The sequence below is a fragment of the Dioscorea cayenensis genome, chromosome 1 (assembly GCF_009730915.1).
Source record: "Dioscorea cayenensis subsp. rotundata cultivar TDr96_F1 chromosome 1, TDr96_F1_v2_PseudoChromosome.rev07_lg8_w22 25.fasta, whole genome shotgun sequence".
Taxonomy (NCBI): domain Eukaryota; kingdom Viridiplantae; phylum Streptophyta; class Magnoliopsida; order Dioscoreales; family Dioscoreaceae; genus Dioscorea; species Dioscorea cayenensis.
This window is the reverse complement of record NC_052471.1, coordinates 14,901,717-14,921,334: the sequence shown is the minus strand read 5'-3', so window position 1 is coordinate 14,921,334 and position 19,618 is coordinate 14,901,717. Positions and strand designations below refer to the sequence as shown.

General features: G+C 40.3%; 1 non-coding gene across 1 annotated transcript; it reads right to left on the bottom strand.

Moving 5' to 3' along the window:
* Positions 1-16,272: 16,272 nt before the first annotated feature.
* On the bottom strand, positions 16,273-16,378 carry LOC120268785. The gene has a single exon (XR_005539023.1). It is a non-coding gene; the product is annotated as a small nucleolar RNA R71 (small nucleolar RNA).
* Positions 16,379-19,618: the final 3,240 nt, after the last annotated feature.

The following is a 19,618-nucleotide window of genomic DNA, read 5'->3' as shown; positions in this document are numbered from 1 at the left end:
GCTACCTCTCGACTCACCCTCTCGACCCTTTCCAACCTTGCTTTATCTAACCCTAATGAAGTTTCACTCATTCACAAGGATTACTAATATAGATTCTCAATCTTAGTGTGACTCTAAGGGAAAATCAATTCAACAAGCACTTACAGATGTTACTCAGTTAAAGCATCAATTGAAGAAAACATAATAAGAGTCAATGAAACAAAATAATCCTAGGGTTTAGAAGTCCAATCACCCACTAAGGGTTTAGCTATCCATGGAGCAATACAAAAGCAAATATGAAATCAAAGATAAGTGTAAGCAATCCATAGAGAAAACTCCCTTATAATCTGTATCGATTGTCTTGTGGAGCTGCCTCGTCTTATCCAAAGATAGGCAAAAGATGTGAAAAAGATCCTTCAATAATCCTCAAAGCACGGTATTTATAGGGGTTGGAATCGGGCATCCGCACGGGCGTGTGGATTTCCAAGAATTGGTTTTCTACGAGTTGTGAACAGTAACTACTACAGTGATTTGCTACAATAACCTGCTGCAGTACTTCACAAAAATACTCATGAATCCACTCTTTTCATCAAGGCCACATGAATGGGCACACATCCATGTTGTAGATCGCATCATGTCTTCAATGGAACCACATTGATAAAGTTCTTGCTAGTATTGCACAAGTCGCGATAGATGAGTGTGACTACCTTTGTGCCCCTCCACCTTTTGTATTCACTTGAGCACAAGGGAGGTTGGCACACACCCACATATCTTTGAGAACAACTTGTGTTTTCACGTTTGTTCAATCCAAGAACTTCATCGACAAATGCATCCATGATCAACTTTTGCTTCCTTTCTTCCACCTTTGTCTCCACAACCCTACATGCACAACAAGACACAAATAAACAGGAATAAGCAATAAAACCTTATGCAAGTGATGCTCAATGTAAGAAAAGAATACGTCGTATTACTTATACACAAGAACTTATCAATGATATGATGATCAAATGTGCAAAGAAATGAATACCAAAGATGAATATGCAAGGACAAAATAGATAGAGATCTCAATCAGTAAAAGTGGGGTATTCAGGCAATGCTCCACTAGGATTCAAGTATTAGGTACTAGATGTGCTAAGTATTTCTAGAATGAGTAGTTTAAATAGTGAAAATCCAAATATAATCATTTCCTACCTACAGATCACTGATACTGGTCCCCTATGAGGTCCCAGTGGAGAAATCGCTCAATCTCAACACTTCACACCACATATGACCGCAAAGCACTGTAGGGATTCTAAAAGGCGTATCCGATTCCTAAGAATATACCTAACCCTATTTTTAGGTGAAAGGTCCCTAACCTCCTACAAAGTCCCGATGGAGAAATCTCTCAATCTCACGCCTCACACCAAATATGGTTGCATAAAGCTTAGGGAATACAGAGATAGAATACACCAATTAGAAGGGAAAGGGAGCACTCCACTATGTCGTGACTCACCCTCTCAACCTTCTTCAACCTTGGGGTTCTAACCGTAATGGAGACCTTTCTCTCACCAAGGTAACAAATCATGCAAACCAAATAACCATAAGATCAATAAAGCAAGTAAGCATTAAGCAAACAATATTGAAACTCAACAAGACTCGGATTAAATAGAAACACAAAAAAAATCCACAAAAGATTAGAATCCTAGGGTTCACAAGCCCAAATACCCTCTATGGTTTAGGTATCCATGGAGCAATATACAAAACAAACCATCAATGAATAAAAGTAAATAAAAGCCATAGAAATAAGCCTCCCTATATATGAACTGATGGACTTGATAGAGAGCTTCGACGTCTAGATGGAATCCACTCCAAAGTTAGGGTCGCCGGTGGCTTCTTTGATGCTATGACACCGAAGGAATCCATTAAAGTTAGTGAAGAAGCACCTCCTAAAATGCAAAGACTTCCTCTCTAAACCCTAGCCGTCTCATCCCTCAAGAGCCCCACAAATGATGTCAAAAGAATAAGATAAAATGGCTATTTATAAGCCTAAACCGCGTCTGTCACGTGCCTCCATTCAACCATATGATATTTCACATGCCGGTGTGAGCTGTAGAAATTCCCATGCGAGCGCGTGGAATTTTCATGCGGTCGGGCACACGTCCACTGGTTAAGTTATAAGACTTTTCATCATCAAATCATCATTAGAAAGCTCTTGCATTTTTTACACAAGTAGGGACATGGGATTGTGACTACCTTTGTGTCATTCCAACTTACAAACTGGCTTAAATCCTTTTCGAAGTTGGCACACACCTCCATGTGCATGAGCTCCTCTTTTGTCTTGGTCCTTAGGTTGCACAAAAAATACCAAAATGTGTTTTTATAACCTATCTTTGCTTCTTTTTCTTCCTTCAAAGAATTGACAATGTAATTGCACAAAAGAACACCAAATACAGTATATGAGACATAAACCATGGTAAAAATGATGCTCAATACATGTAAAACATATAGAAAAATATATCTACTCAAGCACTTATCATTTATACATATTTTTTGTATATGATTTGTGTATTTTATTGATGCATCGATGCCATTTTATGGTTTAATTGGTTCCTTTCATGTTACAGGCATAAAAGAAGCCTAGGTGAGCTCAACAATGTGGTCCAAGAAGAAATTGATACCAAAAATGGTGTTTTAGAGCCCCAAGTACGGTAACAACATTGTAGCCACCTAAAGCATGAAGATTTGAAGAAAAAGCTATGTCTGGAATTCCTCAAGGGCAACCTCACAGCCATGAAGATGACCGCAAGCTGACTTAAGAAACAGTACTATAGCTATTTTACTATCTCAATTTACTATAACATCACTAAAGCAACTTGCTGAAAATTCGGCAAGTTTTCTAAGGATCCTCACAGCCCGTATACTGATGGTAAACCATCCCACAAGCCATCACGAGAACATCTTTTAAAGAGGACTTTAGGGCATCTTGAAAGGAAAAAAAAAAAACTTGTTCTTGAAGCTCATCACCACCACCTTCAATATTAGGTAGAAGAAGGCTTTAGAGGGCATTTCCAAGGTGGGAGTCGATGAGGAAAGCATGATTTGGCGAGATCCACTCCTAAAGCACACTTGTTGGAAGTTGGAGGCGATGAGGAAGTTTCTCCACTGGGTTTCTCAAGTGTTATTTAGCTTCTCATTCTTGAGGTAGTTTATGTCATTTTTTTAGTTGTTTTCATGGATTGTAGTGTGTATGTTATTATCATGAATTACTAAACCCCAAGGTCAGCGGATGTAGGTGAACCTTGGGGTTGAACTTGTGTAGATTGGATGTTTAACTTATTTTATTGCATTTGGTATGTTTGGGACCCACGCTCAGTGCATTTTGATTCTTTGATATGCATGATAACTTTGTGTATCATTTTCTAGGCTATACTAGGTTGCGTGATCATGGCCCTTGTATTAGACACACCGAGCGTGGAAATGATACATGTACGAACATGCCGTGATCATCAGGTATTTTGTACCCCTCCAACCCTAGAGTTATTCCCAAGTTGTGCTTCGACCCTAGATTGAGAAAACCCTTGCCCTCATTGTAATTTAAGGAGTATTTGGTCGGAAGAAATTCCATACCAATACTCATACCGGATTAGGGGTCAATCACCATGACCATCGGCTTGACCTAACTTAAGATTTTCTCGGTCCAAACTACCGATAGCATGATAGTTGTAGCATTCTTCGCATCTTAGTAGCCCAAAGGTAATCCTCATCCTTGACCGCTTTTCCTTATTGAGTAGCACCCATATTTGCCTTCGTATAGACACTCTAGTTAAGTTTTATTTGTTAATTAGAAATTTTATTGCACCACTCGAAGTTGTAGGTTAAAAAATAAGCAAAGAGGAAGTAAGAGTAGCTTCTCAGGGCCCAGGAAATATGACCCTCTTGTGCTTGCACGAGAGACATTACTTGATGACCTGTGCACTTCCGGGATCACAACAAGATGTTGAGAAAAAAAAAGGTTAAATCTCTGGCACCTTAGGCAAGATTTAGAGAGGGATTTGGCCAGGTATTCAAGGGAATTGAAGGTTATAGCGGTTGAGCTCATCTTGGCAGCGTGTGTGGAAACTACGTTGATGACTCTCCATCCTCGGGACTAACAAAGGGGACTTTCATAGATCTTATATTTACCTTTATTTTTTGTATCTTAAATGCTTGCACTCCATTGATGAAGGGCTAATTTGTAGATGTTTAGGCATAGTTGAACTCTAAGTTTCTTTCTATAATTTTGGTTGTTGGATCTCTGATGCTTTCAATGAATTCATAGTTGTAATCACATCTATTTGAATCTAATTGCATGTTTAAATGCTTGGTTGCTAATAAGGCAAAAGCCCTAGATATCATGTTTGATGTGCTACGTGATGAGTAGAAATGCCCACCTAGCATAGGTATACTGTGACTAGAGGGAATTGTGAGTAAGCTTGGGTATAGCGTACTTTAGAGACTCTGTCTCCCTTAATTCTCTTTAGTGAGTTGTTGGCAATCTCCATACCCTTTGCAATCATGTGGAGTGGATTTTAGGAGAAATGGCATTTCTGCTCTATATTTGGAATAGGGATAATCTCTCTATTCAGGAGGAGATTATCTATGTAAGAGATTGTCATTAGCTCATAGTGAGGTTTCATAGACTGTTAATGCGATTGTGTTGATATATGTATCAACTCTGCACTTATTCAATTAATCTTCACCTGAGAAATCAGGGTTTAGTATAATTCTAGAAACCTCTCGGTTCAGATATAATTGCATGTTTAGACAACCATTGTCCTATACTCCATAACCCTAGAGGGATGCTTCGCCTGGACATAGCTTTATTCCTTGATTGCTATCCTACTTTTTCTTGTACTTCCTTTTTTCTGCTCTCTCTTGTTCACACACAAGCACTTCACTTTTCAGCTATTTTTCAGATCTAGAGTTATTACTAGTATTCACTTTTTTGCCTGTGGACCGACTCTCTGCTTTATGCGCACTTTATTACGTGATCGGTATATACACTTGCGTCCCTATCAAGTTTTTTGGCATCATTGCGGGGAAGATTAGTGATATTAGGAACACTTGAATATCTGTCACTTTAGCCATTTCTTTTCTTTCTCTTAATTGTTTATATACTTTTTCTCTTTGATTGTTTGCTAATTTTTTTTCTTTTATTTGATTTCAATGTTTGCCACTAAAGAGCAAAGCACCAAGACTGGTAGAAGGCAAGAGCAGTATAGAGAGAGTGATTGGAACAAGATTGAGAACAGCCTTGATAAATGCCTAAATGTGTATTATATACATATTTATGTTGTATTACTTTTGTATAAGTTGATGAATTGCTGTCGTTTTGTGGTTTAATCGGTCTTATACATGTTATAGGTTGATAAGTGCTTGTGTACTAAGAATACAAAGTATTCTATTCTTATGATGAACATTACATTCATTAAGTTTTATTACAAATATGTGTGTTTTAGTGTACTTCTGCGCATATAGGGTTGTGGAGCCAAATAGAGAAGAAAGTAGCCAAAGTAGATTGCAAATGCATTATGTTGATGGAATCCTGAAGTGGACACACGAGACGACATAAGTTGTTCTCAAAGACATATGAGTGTGTGCCAACCTCCATTATGTTTGATGGAATATGTAAATTGGAGGAGCACAAAGGCAGTCACACTCATGTGTTCCGACTTGTGCAAGGATAGCAAGATTCCCATCAAATGTGCTTTTACTTGAAGATGCAACGCGATCTACAGCATAGACTTGTGCTTATTTGTGTTGCCTCGATGAAAAGTGTGGATTTGGGAGTATTTTGGCGGAGTACTACAGCAGGTATTGTAGCAAATTACTATACTAATTCACTGTAGGAATTACTGTTTATAGCGAGTTCAAAAACCAAGTTTTGCAAATTCACACGGGAGTGTGGAAATTCCACACGCCAGTGTGGATTCCCGATTCCAGCCCTATATAAAGCCGCGATTCAGCTCAATTTCAGAATCCTTCTTTCCATCTTTTCTATATCTTTTGAGAGGCTTGTGGCTAGGGTTTAGAGGGGCATTGGCAAGTCTTTTGGAGTGGTTCTACAGCTTTGATACCGCGTTTCTCTTGGAAGATACTTTTTGGGGGAGCTTTCATCGGCACCAATCCGTGAGATGTGCCCTAGGCTTGATAAGGGGACCTTTGGAGAGGACGAGGCTACTCTACAAGACTATCAACATGAAAACTGAGCCAGTTTTTCTTATGTATTACATGGTTTTACTTTCGATTTCATTATTTATTGTATCTTGCTGCATGGAGAGCTAAACCCCCTAGTGGTTACTTGGACTTGTAAACCCTAGGATGCTATTGTTTCATTGACCTATAATTATGTTTTCCTTAATTGATGTCTTTAATTGAGTTACAATCTTAAATGCTTGTTGATTGATTTTCCCCTTAGAGTGACACTAGGGTTGAGAGTCTACATTAGTAGTCCTTGTGTGTGAGTGACCTACCATGAGAGTTAGACAAGGTAAGATTGGAGATGGTTAAGAGGGTGAGTCAAGAGGTACCATAGCGTCCCTTTTTCCCTCCGGTGTGACATATCCTACCTCCATTTCCTAGAGTTCTTTGCAGTCACAATAGAGTGAAGTGCTAAGAGAGAAACTCCGCCGGAACTTAGTTACATGAGCAACAATATGAAGCATTGAAGTAATCTTTATTATCTAGTGCTTAATCCTGACTAGGGGCCTTTCACCCGGACCAAAGGGTTAGATCTACATATAGGAATAGGGTTTATCACTTTGAATCCCTAGAACTTCTTGCAACTTTGCACAGTGTGAGGTGTTGAGACTTGGCGATTTCTCTGCCGTGACCTAGTGTAGACTTAGTCATGGTTGACATAAGATTTGGGACCGTGTATTTTAGGATTTCCATGACTCATTACGCATCAATTAGGAGACATAATAGTTAGTCTCGCACTTGAAGCAATAACCCTAGGGGGAGTAATATCCGAGTGCCCCACTTTATATCTATTGCATTTTCTCTCATTTTATCATGCCTCTATTTCTTAATTTCTTTAGTCTCGTTCACATTGATTTTATCCACACCATTATTGTTTCATCTTCACTTAGTTAAGTAGCAATCGTTGTGTTTCTATTCACTATTCCTTGTGGATATGATAACCCACTCACCTGCGATTTATTACTTTGACAAACCCGTGTACTTGCGGATCACACGCAAGGGCCCGTGTAATGTTTTTGGCGTCATTGCTGAAGAATAGGCGTTTTAGAAGAACTTTGCACTTTGCTACTTTAGCTATCCATCATTCATTCTATTTTACATTTTCATATTCTTCCATCGTTCTGAGTTATTTTTCTTTCATTGGTTGTAGCTCTAGGCTATGACCCGAGAAAACCCTTCGACATTGGTTGAACGAGACCTTGAACTTGAACGAACACTTACATAAGGGGTAAAGAACTTGTAGAAGAACAGTCTAATCAAGCTGAGATAGAAGGTGAAGGTCAAATAATATGGCAGAACAAAATGAGCAGCAGAGGACACTCTCAGATTATGCCAGACCCTCAGTTTTGGGCACACAGTCTAGTATTGTGCGGCCACCAATTACGGCTCAGAATTTTGAGCTAAAGCCGGCATTCATCCATATGTTACAGTAGTCTTCACAGTTTAAAAATGGTTTGGCCGATGAGGATCCAAATAGTCATATAGAGAATTTCTTGTAAGTGTGTGACATGCTCAAGATCAATGGTGTTACGAAAGATGCCATTAAGTTGAGAGCTGACAATGGCCCTTATGTGTGACCCGCAAATGTATGGGTTTGTCAAAGTAATAAATCCCAGGTGAGTGGGTATCGTATCCATAGGGAATAATGAATAGAAACACAATAATTGCTATTTAACTAGGATGAGAATGAATCAATGATGGTGTGAATAAGATTTATATGAAAAGACTAAAAGAAATAAGAAAGAGATGCACGATAAAATGAGAGGAAAGGCAATCGATAGAAGTGGGGTACTCGGACAATACTCGCCATAGCCCTAATGTTTCAAGTGCAAGACCACCTATTTTGTCTCCTAATTGATGCTTAATGAGTCATGGAAATCCTTAAATACATGGTCCCAAACTAAAGGTCAACCATGACTAACTCTACAGTATGTCCTGGCGGAGAAATCGATCAATCTCAACACCTCACACTATGTAGAGTTGCAAGACACTCTAGAGATTCCAAGTGATAAACCATATTCCAATATACAGATCTAACCATTTAGCCTAGGCAAAAAACCCCTAATCGCAATTAAGCCCTAGGAGCTAAAGTCACTTCAACGCTTCACTCCATTGCCTGTGCAACTAAGCCCCCGTGGAGGTCATCCCTTAGCCCATTCACTCTACTATGACCGTAAAGAACTCTTGGAACATGGAGGTAGGATAAATCACATCGGAAGAGAAATGGGATGCTCCGCTATCTCTCGACCCTCTCCAACCTTGCTTTGTCTAACCCTCATTGTGTGTCACTCATACACAAAGGTTACCAAGATGGTCTCTCAACCCTAATGTCACTCTAACAGAGAAATCATTCAACAAGCAGTCAAGATCTTTCTACCATTGCACAAGTTGGAATACGCAAATGTGACTGCTTTCGTGCCCCTCTAACTCATTTAATGGCTTGAAGACATGGAGGTTGGTACACATTCACGTATTTTAGAGCCCCACTTGTGTCTTCGCATTTGTTGCTTCCAATATTCCACCAAATAGTGCATTCACGATTTATTTTTGGCTTCTTTTCTTAATAGTTACCTTCACAACCCTACATGCACAAAAGAACACAAATACACATGATTTAGCGCTTAAACCTGATAAAAGTCATGCTCATCGTAAGGAAAGAATACTTCGCATTAATAACGCACTTATCAAACTCCCCTACAATTAAGCTTTTGCTTGTCCTCAAGCAAAAATAAAACATTGAAGTATAGAAGAAGGAATATTGAAAGTGCTTAGCCTTAGGTTCACCAAAGCATGCAAGGAGAGCATTCTACAAGTAAGGGAAGTTTCAACACTAAATACGAAAAATCAATGCTCTAGCTAAAAACTCGAAAAAAAAAAGGACAACAAACCTGAGATCGTGAAAGTGTGTGTAAATTCAGTCAAGTAAACCCAAATTATACTCCTCAATGTTCCAAGTATAAGGGACTTATTTAACTACTAAACATAACAAAACAAAAAGATGGTAGTAGCTTCACACATCCTCCAAGTTTTTCCTTTCAGAAGCGGCCTCTAAGGTGGCTTTCATACTTCCGAGGTGGTAGCTCCTTCTACCGGGGTGGTAGCTTTCACTCATCCCATGAGATAGCTCTTTCTCACATTAAGTCATAACTAGTATTTGACTTATCAGAGTAGCTTCATACTTCATAGGGGGTAGCTCTTTCCGCTCAAAATACACAACTAAACAATATATCTATTTTTACTTTCTTTTCTTTTTCCAATTTTTTTTTAGCAAAATAACACAAGAAACAAAACTAATTAGTCCCTTAAACATCAAACTTTAATTTCTACAAGAGTTTCATGAGCGAGTGGTGCAACAAGTGTCAATCGGGCAAAAATTCCTAGAAATTAAGGAACAAACTAGAGCATGAAATTATTCAATGTTAAAATTCTACTAAACTCAAGAATACAATCATTGCGACTAAGGTGAACTACCATTGGCTATGTGAGCATGTATGTTAATCAAAATTTTTATAAAGGACATGTGTAAGAACAATAAAAGTAATACAATTACCCTCAATGTACGCATGCAAGAACAATAAAAGTAATACAATTTAAAACACATGTGGGAGTGGCCAATTGAAACAATACTCCCCTGACTCCTAGTGGTACGTTTGACAGAGCCAGTCCTTGGGAGTGAAGTTCCAACAGGTTGTGAAGCACACACGGCCAAGTGTAAAAAACCTTGATCGTGTCCATGACTAGTTTTCAATTCCCATATTGACAAGACCATCTGCACGCATACACAAGGGGTTCAGTGAACTCAATAAACAAAAATGACTCGAGTATATAAAAGATAGAGCAATGAAATACAACTTGAGACAAAAAATAAAAAATAAACTCAGAAGAAAGATCCTTTCTGAGTATACAAGTCCAAAATAAAATGCAAAAATAAAATACAAATAATAAGAACAAACAAGCTAAAGATGCCTCAAGTATCGGTGTCAATTGCTGGTGCATTTGATGCCGCTACTGGGGAAGATGATACTGGTGCTGCAAAACAAATGAAGATTGGGCGAAGAAAAGAGAAAGAGAAGCTTACCGACAAAATGAGAATGAAAGAATAGAAACCAGCCTGAAAACTCAAGTAACAACCCTGTAAAATGATGGTAATAGGTCGGGATAGTGCAAGGATGCGTTTTCAGAATGATTGGGACTGAAAAGATGAAAAGGCAAAATACATTTATAAAGAGAAAACGCAGCCTTTTTGAGTTCTGTGCATCCACATGGGCATGTGAAAATTACCCACGCCCTTGTGACTCCACAGGAGAGAAGCACAGGGGCAGACGCATGCCCCTGTGGTTTCTCGGGATGACACCCTATGCTACAGAACACATCCACACGGGCTTGTGGAAATTTCCCACGCCCGTGGGCCCGACACATAGGAGCATCTCCACGCCCCTGCAGCTCCTCTGTCTAACCAAGAAAATTATCTAAGTGTTTTCCACGCCCGTGCGGAATTTCCACATGGGCGTGGAACTTCAGAGGGCCCGTTCACCGGGGCAGACGCATGCCCTTGTGTATTCTCGGGATGGAAGAGGGCTCTTCCATAGAGATTAGCACGGGTGTGTGGAAATTACCCACGCCCATCCGTTTGTCATTGGGTCATCCAAAGGGGTAAGTACACACCCCTGTGTCTTCTCGGAAAAATTCTCTAAGTCTCTGCAGGAAGACACATGCCCGTGAGAAAATCACAAATGGGTGTGCGACCATCGCTAGATTGCTCACAAGGGTAACTCCACACCCATGTGCATTCTCTAGATGTGCTTCTCAGTATAAACCCACGAGCGTGTGGAAATTTCACATGCCCGTGTGTTTTCTCTGGATGCCTTAGAAAAACTACAGGCTCTGTAGAAAATTCTTGAACCTATAAATACACTCAGAGCCTGCTTTTATCATGCAAAATACACCAGAGAAACACACACAACATGCTCAAATGACCAACAACTTCGCCATATGCATTTAAGCACACAATAACACCAAATGATTGACAAGGTCCCCTTGCGTATATCCCGCAAGTGCACGGGTTTGTCGAAGTAATAATCCCAGATGAGCGGGTATCGTATTCACAGGGAGTAGGGAATAAAAACACTTAATTCGCTTCTTAACTATGTGAAAAGTGAATAGTAATATATGTGATAATGATTCAATTCTCAAAAGTAAAAACAACAAGTAAGAGAGCACAAGTAAAGGAGAAGGTAAGGCAATTGATAAAGATGGGGTACCCGGATATTGCTCCGCCTAGGACAATCGTTTCTAGTACAAGAACCCTCTATTATGCTTCCTAATTAATGCAATAGTGAGTCGTGGAAATCCTTAATTACATAGTCCCAAATCTAAGGTCAACCATGCCTAACTCTATACATGTCCCGGAGGAGAGATTGGATAACCTCTCAACCTTGCACTCGCATAGAATTACAATGAGCTCTAGGGATTCCAAGTGATACTTCCTAATTATAGACCTAACCCTTTGGTCCAGGTGGAAGGTCGCTAACCACAATTAAGCCCTAGATACTAATATCACTCCTACGCTTCACTCCATTGCACCCGCAACTAAGCCTCAGCGGAAGGTCATCTCTCAGACCATTCACTCTATTATGGCCGCAAAGAACTCGAGGAACGGAGATAGAATATAACACATCAGAGGCGAAAGGGAACGGTCATGTACCTATCGAGTCACCCTCTCAACCTTCTCCAACCTAGCTTTGTCTAACACTCGTGGTGTGTCACTCACTCACAAGGTTACCAACGAGAACTCTCAACCCTAGTGTCACTCTAGGGGAGTATTCAAACAATCAAGCATTCAAGATTGGAACTCACAATAAACATTAATTAATTGAAAGCATAATAAAGAGATTCAATGAACCGAATACATCCTAGGGTTCACAAATACCTAAATACCCACTAGGGGTTTAGCTCTCCATGGAGCAAATTACAATCAAAGAAATAGAATGTAAAAGCAATGAATCCATATAAACCCCCTTGATAGTCATGTCGATGGTCTTGTGAAGAGTCCTCTACTCATCCCAAAGGGTTCTTTGTCCGGCCTAGGATACACCTCGCCGGATTGGTGCAGACGAAAGCTCTCCCAATAACCTTCTTCTAGATGACTCGCAATGTTGAAGCCATAGAACCTCTCCAAAACCCTAGCCAATACTTCTTAAAACCCTAGCCGAAGCCCTCTCTCAAGTTGGGGAAAAGATGGAGACAAGAATGTTGGAATCGGGGATCCACACGCCCCTGTGGATTTTTCACATGGGCGTGTGGAAATTTTACATGCCCGTGTAGATTCTCTGTTCTGCAGCTTTCTCGGCCGGTTGTGAACAGTGCTACTACAGTTTTTGTTGCGGTACTCTGCTACAGTATCCAGCCTGAAATACTTCCCGAATCCATACTCTCATCGAGGTAACGCAAACGGTCACACGTTCACGTCATGGATCGCTTTGCTTCTTCAATGATGGAAAAGTTGGTGGAGATCTTGTTCTATATGCATAAGTTAGAATGCTTGGGTATGACTGCCCTTGTACCACTCCAAATGGTTGTGCTAACTCAAATACGAGGAGGTTGGCACACACTCTAACATCTCACACCCGACCTATGTCTTCACGTTTGAACCTTAGCAAGATTTCCTCCAAAATCGGTGCATTATGATCCACATTGGCTTATTTCCTTCATAATCATCCTCACAACCCTACCTGCATAAAAGTAACATAAAAACACACATATTAGTATAAAAACCGGAGAAGAGTAATACTTAACATAAGGAAAGAAAGCTTCACATTCATATCGCACAAGCACTTATCAATGATCCATAAGAAAAACACCGCAAAAGCATCTAAAAGATCTAGACACTAACACTCAAAGCCTTATTCATGCAAATTATACCTAAAAACTAGAAAAACATTAAAAACTTGGGTTGCCTCCCAAGTAGCACTTGGTTTATGTCACTTAGCTTGACGTATCTCTTTCTTACCTTATTGGGGCTTGAAAAGAGTGTGTTCCTCCTGACTAGACATTGCATAGCTACTTCCCTTAAATCAAAAATCTATTTGCTGGGGCTTAATATTTGTTGGAGAGTCCAACCATCTTACCTTTGGCCTCCAAGGAAACAATTTGGGTTGGGAATTGTCGAAGCTTAGCACAGGTGGGTCATTAGATGGCTTCAATCTCCTACTCACATCTTCTTCCAAACCCAAAATCTCTTTCTTGTAATTTATTAGTTGATCAATTCCAAAGAGAGATGCTTGTTCCATTATCTTAGGGTTGGCTTCTTCTTCTTCCATTTCAACTTGAAAGCAATATATCTTCACCAAGCCTTCTTGCATCATTCCTTGCTCACAAGCACACTGTCCATTGAAGCAATCCCCACTTTGAAAGAAGGTTCTTCTTGCATCCTCTCACTCTCTACAACATCATACCCATTCTGTCCTACTTTTTCATTGTTATTCACTACCACATCATTTCTATAAGGAACATGAATTGCTTGCTCAAATATTTGTTGTTCCTTAGAGAGTGTGTCAAGTATCCCTCCTAATTGATACTCAAGTTTTTTAAAGGAGGCTTCATGACATCTAAATGTGGTCTCGATATTTTGGACACGGACATCAGTCGCTTAAATAAAATTAGCTAATACTTTTTGGAACTGAAGTGCATCCTCTCCAAGTAGCTCACCCTGTTAACATTCACCGTGAGGTGCTTCCCAATGTTGTCCATCATTATTCCATAATGGATTTGGGTAGCTCACTTCAATTAGACGATATGTGCTACAACATGGATTGCTTTGTTGTTGTAAAGTAATAATTCTATCAACTTTTTTACTCAGAGCTTCAACTTGAGAATATAGAGCAATGAGTGAATCAATCATCACTTAAGCTCCTTGCAAGAAAGACTAAGGCATGACAAAAGAAAATAAATGAGAATGATTGAAGAATAAGAAAGTGTGAAATAGAATGAATGATAAATAGCTAAAATAGCAAAGTGCAAAGTGTCTCTAAATGCCTATTCCCCGGCAACGCAACCAAAAATTTGACAAGGCCCCTTGCGTGGGACCCGCAAGTGCACGGGTTTGTCAAAGTAATAAATCCCAAGTGAGTGGGTATCATATCCACAAGGAATAGTGAATAGAAACACAATGATTGCTATTTAACTAGGATGAGAATGAATAAATGATGGTGTGAATAAGATTTATATGAAAAGACTAAAAGAAATAAGAAAGAGAGGCAAGATAAAATGAGAGAAAGTCAATCGATAGAAGTGGGGTACTCGGACAATGCTCTCCCTAGGCCTGATGTTTTAAGTGCAAGACCAACTATTATGTCTCCTAATTGATCCTTAATGAGTAGTGAAAATCCTTAAACACACGGTCCCAAACCTAAGGTCAACAATGACTAACTCTACACTTTGTCCGGGTGGAGAAATAGATCAATCTCAATACCTCACACTATGTAGAGTTGCAAGACACTCTAGGGATTACAAGTGATAAACAATTTTCCAATATACAGATCTAACCCTTTGGTCTAGGTGAAAGACCCCTAGTCACAATTAAGCCCTAGGTTCTAAAGTCACTTCAACGCTTCACTCCGTTGGCTGTGCAACTAAGCCTAAGCGGAGGTCATCCCTTAGCCCATTCACTATACCATAACCGCAAAGAACTCTTGGAATGTGGAGGTAGGATAAATCACATCGGAGGGGAAAGGGGACGCTCCGCTACCTCTCGACTCTCCCTCTCAACCCTCTCCAATCTTACTTTGTCTAACCCACATGGTGTGTCCTCATCCTTAAAGGTTACCAAGATGTTCTCTCAACCCTAGTGTCACTCTAACGGAGAAATCATTCAACAAGCATTCAAGATTGAAACTCGATCAGAAACATCAATTAAGTGAAGCATAATAAAAGGTCAATGAAACAAAAACATTATAAGATTTATAAAATCCAAGTACCCACTAGGAGGTTTAGCTCTCCATGGAGCAAGTTACAATAAATAATGAAATCAAAAGTAAAAACATGTAATACATAGAAAAATCCCCTCAGTATTCATGTCGATAGTCTTATGTAGTGGCCTCGTCCTCTCCAAAGGTCCCTTGCCTAGCCTAGGGCACACCTCGCCGAATCGGTGAAGACGAAAGCTCCCCCAATAACTATCTTCCAAGAGAATCACTGTGACCGGTAAACCACTCCAAAATCCTTGCCAAAACCCCTCTAAACCCTAACCACCGGCCTCTCAAAAGATGAAGAAAAGATGGGAAAAAAGGATGCTGAAATCAGGCTGAAAAACGGCTTTAAATTGGCTGGAATCGAGCATCCACACAGGCCTGTGGATGTTCCACACACACCTGTGGAATTTCCACACGGGCATGTGGAATTTCCACATGCCCCTATGGATTCTCTGGAATTCTGATTTTCGGCCGGCTATGAATAGTAACTACTACAATAAATTGCTACAATGGTTGCTGCAGTACCTGCTACAATACCCCGCCAAAAACACTCATGAATCCACATTTCATCGATGCAACATAAACATGCACACGTTTATGGTGTAGATTGCATCACTTCTTCAGTAAACAGGTTCATTGGTGAAGATCTTGATACCATTGCACAAGTTAGGATACACGGATGTGACTGCCTTTATGCCCTTCCAACTCATTCTAATGGCTTGAATACATGGAGGTTGGCACACATTCACGTATTTTAGAGCCCCACTTGTGTCTTCACATTTGTTGCTTCCAAGATTCCACCAAATAGTGCGCTCACTATCTAATTTTGACTTCTTTTCTTAATACTTAGCTTCACAACCCTACATGTGTAAAAGAACACAAATACACATGTATTAGAGCTTAGACCTGATAAAAGTCATGCTCATTGTAAGGAAAGAATACTTCGCATTCTTAAGACACAAGCACATATCAAGAGCCTTCCCATTTTACTTGAAGGAGAGAGTGAAGCAATGCCTACATTCATTACCTAGAGCATCGATTACTACATGGGAGGAGATGGTAGAAGCTTTTCTTGCCCGATATGTCCCTCCCAGAAAATCTGCAAAACCTAAGAATAAAATATCCTCCTTCGTGCAAATAGAATTGGAGTCTCTATTTGAGACATAGGAAAGGTTCAAGGAGCTCCTGCGGAAGTGTCCTCAATATGGGTTCCCCGAGTGGCTGATTATTCAGACTTTTTACAACGGGTTAAACCCTATTACAAGGTAGTTACTTGATCCAGCAGCAGGAGATACCTTAGGTAGTAAGACCCCCGGAGAAGCATGACAATTGATTGAAGAAATGGCTTTGAATAGCTACCAATGGGATGCAAGATTGAAGAAGAAAGTGGCCAGTCTCCATGAGATTGATGCGCTTATATCGTTGGCGGCCTAAGTGGAGTCATTGAGCAAGAAGTTAGACAGTCTAAATTCTCCTAGATTGACGATTGTGATGAATTATAATACATGTGGAGGAGGCCATGCTAAATACGATTGCCCGATAGCTATTGGTGGTACATCCTCCATGGAACAAGTTGATTTTGTAAGTAATGCGATGAGGGGCCAAGAAAATCCATATAGCAATAGCTACAATTCAGATTGGAGGAGCCATCCAAACTTTTCTTGGAATAATCAAGGGCAAGAAAAGGCCACGGCACCACCGGGTTTCCAACAAAAACAATAAGCCCCAAACATGGAGAACCGAGTTTCAGGCTTGGAATCCCGGATGACTGATCTAGACAAAGCTTTAACGAGATCCGTCCATGATAAGTGCTTGTGCGATATGAATGCGAAGTGTTCATTCCTTATGTTGAGCATTACTTTTCTCAGGTTTTTACACTAATATGTGTGTTTTTATGTTACTTTTATGCAGGTAGGGTTGTGAGGCCGAGTATTAAGGAAATAGGCCAATGTGGATCATAATGCACCTATTTTGGAGGAAATCTCGCTATGGTTCAAACGCGAAGACATAGATCAGGTGTGAGATGCTAGAGTGTGTACCAACCTCCTAGCATTCAAGTGAGCACATCCATTTGGAGGGGCATAAAGGCAGTCACACTCGAGCATTCCGATTTATGCACATAAGAATGAGAGCTCCACCAACATGTATATCATTGAAGAAGCAAGTGATTCACGACGTAAACGTGTGCCTGTTTGCGTTACCCCGATGAAAATATGGAATTGGGCATGGAATTGAAGAAGCATGTACTATAGTAGCACCATTCATAGCCGGCTGAGAAATCAGAGAAACAGAGAATCCACACGGGCATGTGAAAATTATCCACGGCCGTGTGGAAATTCTGCACGGGCGCGTGTACCGTACACACCCGTGGAGTAGCCCGATTCCAGCCCTATTTAAAGCCGATTCAGCCCTGATTTTGGTATTCTTTTCACCATCTTTTCCCCAACTTGAGAGAGGGCTTCGGCTAGGGTTTTGAGGGATATTGGCTAGGTTTTTGGACAGGTTTTATGGCTCCGACATCACGCGTCATTTGGAAGAAGGTTATTGGGAGAGCTTTCGTCAGCATCGATCTGGCGAGGTGTATCCTAGGCCGGACAAAGGATCCCTTGAGACGAGTAGAGGACTCTCCACAAGACCATCGACACGACCATCGAGGGGGTTTCTTTATAGATTCATTGCTTTTACATTCGATTTCTTTGATTGTACTTAGCTCCATGGAGAGCTAAACCCCTAGTGGGTACTTGGGTGATTGTGAACCCTGGATGTATTTGTTTCTTTAAACTTCTTTATTATGCTTTCAATAAATTAATTTTTATTGTGATTTCCAACCTTGAATGCTTGATTGTATGAACATTTCCCCTAGAGTGACACTAGGGTTGAGAGTTCTTGTTGGTAACCTTGTGAGTGAGTGACACACCACGAGCGTTAGACAAAGCTATGTTGGAGACGGTTGAGAGGGTGAGTCGAGAGGTACAGGAACGTCCCCTTTCCCCTTCGACGTGATAGATTCTACCTCCGTTCCTCGAGTTCTTTGCGGCCATAATAGAGTGAATGGTCTAAGGGATGAATCTCCGCTGGGGCTTAGTTGCGCGTGCAACGGAGTGAAGCGTTGAGGGGATCTTAGTATCTAGGGTTTAATTGTGGTTAGGGACCTTCCGCCTGGACCAAAGGGTTAGGTCTATAATTAGGAAGAGATTTATCACCTAGAATCCCTAGAACTCATTGCAACTTTATTCGAGTGCGAGGTTGAGAGGTTATTTAATCTCTCCTCCGGGACATGAATAGAGTTAAGCATAGTTGACCTTAGATTTGGGACTATGTATGTAAGGATTTCCACAACTCACCATTGCATTGATTAGGAAGCATAATAGAGAGTTCTTGCACTTGAAACGATTATCCTAGGTGAAGCATCATCCGAGTACCCCATCTTTATCGATTGCCATACCTCCTCCTTACTTTTGCTCTGTTACTTGTTGCTTTTAATTGTTGAGAATTGAATCATTGTCACACTTATCATTGTTGATATTCCACATAGCTAAGAATCGAATTAAGTGTCTTTACTCCCTACTCCCTGTGGATTTGATACCCGCTCACCCAGGATTATTACTTCGATAAATCCGTGCACTTGCGGGATATTCGCAAGGGGACCTTGTCAGTCCAGTCATCGGACACAAGGTTTCAATCAGTTAAAGCTACACTTCTCAACCACACCGCATCATTGCACAATCTTGAAAATCAAGTGGGGTAAATTACGAAGTCTCTACCTGAGTGACCTTAAGGGAGTTTACCCAGCAACATCGAAACCAATCCGAGAGAACATGTAAAAGCGATCACTTTGAGAAGTGGTCATGAGGTTGAGGGTAGGTTTCCAAATGAGAAGACTAATGTTGAAACACGCGAGGTCATGGAGGTTGAGGAGAGAGCAAACAAGGAGAAAGAGGTGGCAACCCCACTTTACAAGCTAAGAATCCCTTATCCTTCAAGGTTGAAGAATGACCAAAATGATGAACAATACAAGAATTTCTTGCATTTATTCAAGCAATTGCACATCAACATTCCTTTTATGGAGGCATTTTCCAAATGCCCCGGCATGTAAAGGTTTTGAAGGATCTTTTGACCAACAATAGAAAGTTGGAGGAAAGTGCATCGGTGATCTTAGATGCCTCTTATTCGGCGGTGTTGCAAAAGAATATGGCGAACAAGAAAAAAGACCCCGGAAGCATTGTTATTCTGTGCAACATTGGTAATATGGGCGAAGAGATGGCTAATAAGTGCTTGAGTAGGCATATTTTTATATATGTTTTACATGCATTGAGCATCATTTTTACCATAGTTTATGTCTCATATTGTATATTTGGTGTTCTTCTATGCATATATGTTGTGAATGCCTTGAAGAGTAAATAAAAAGCAAAGATAGGATACAAAGACACAATGTTGGGAGTTCTTGTTCA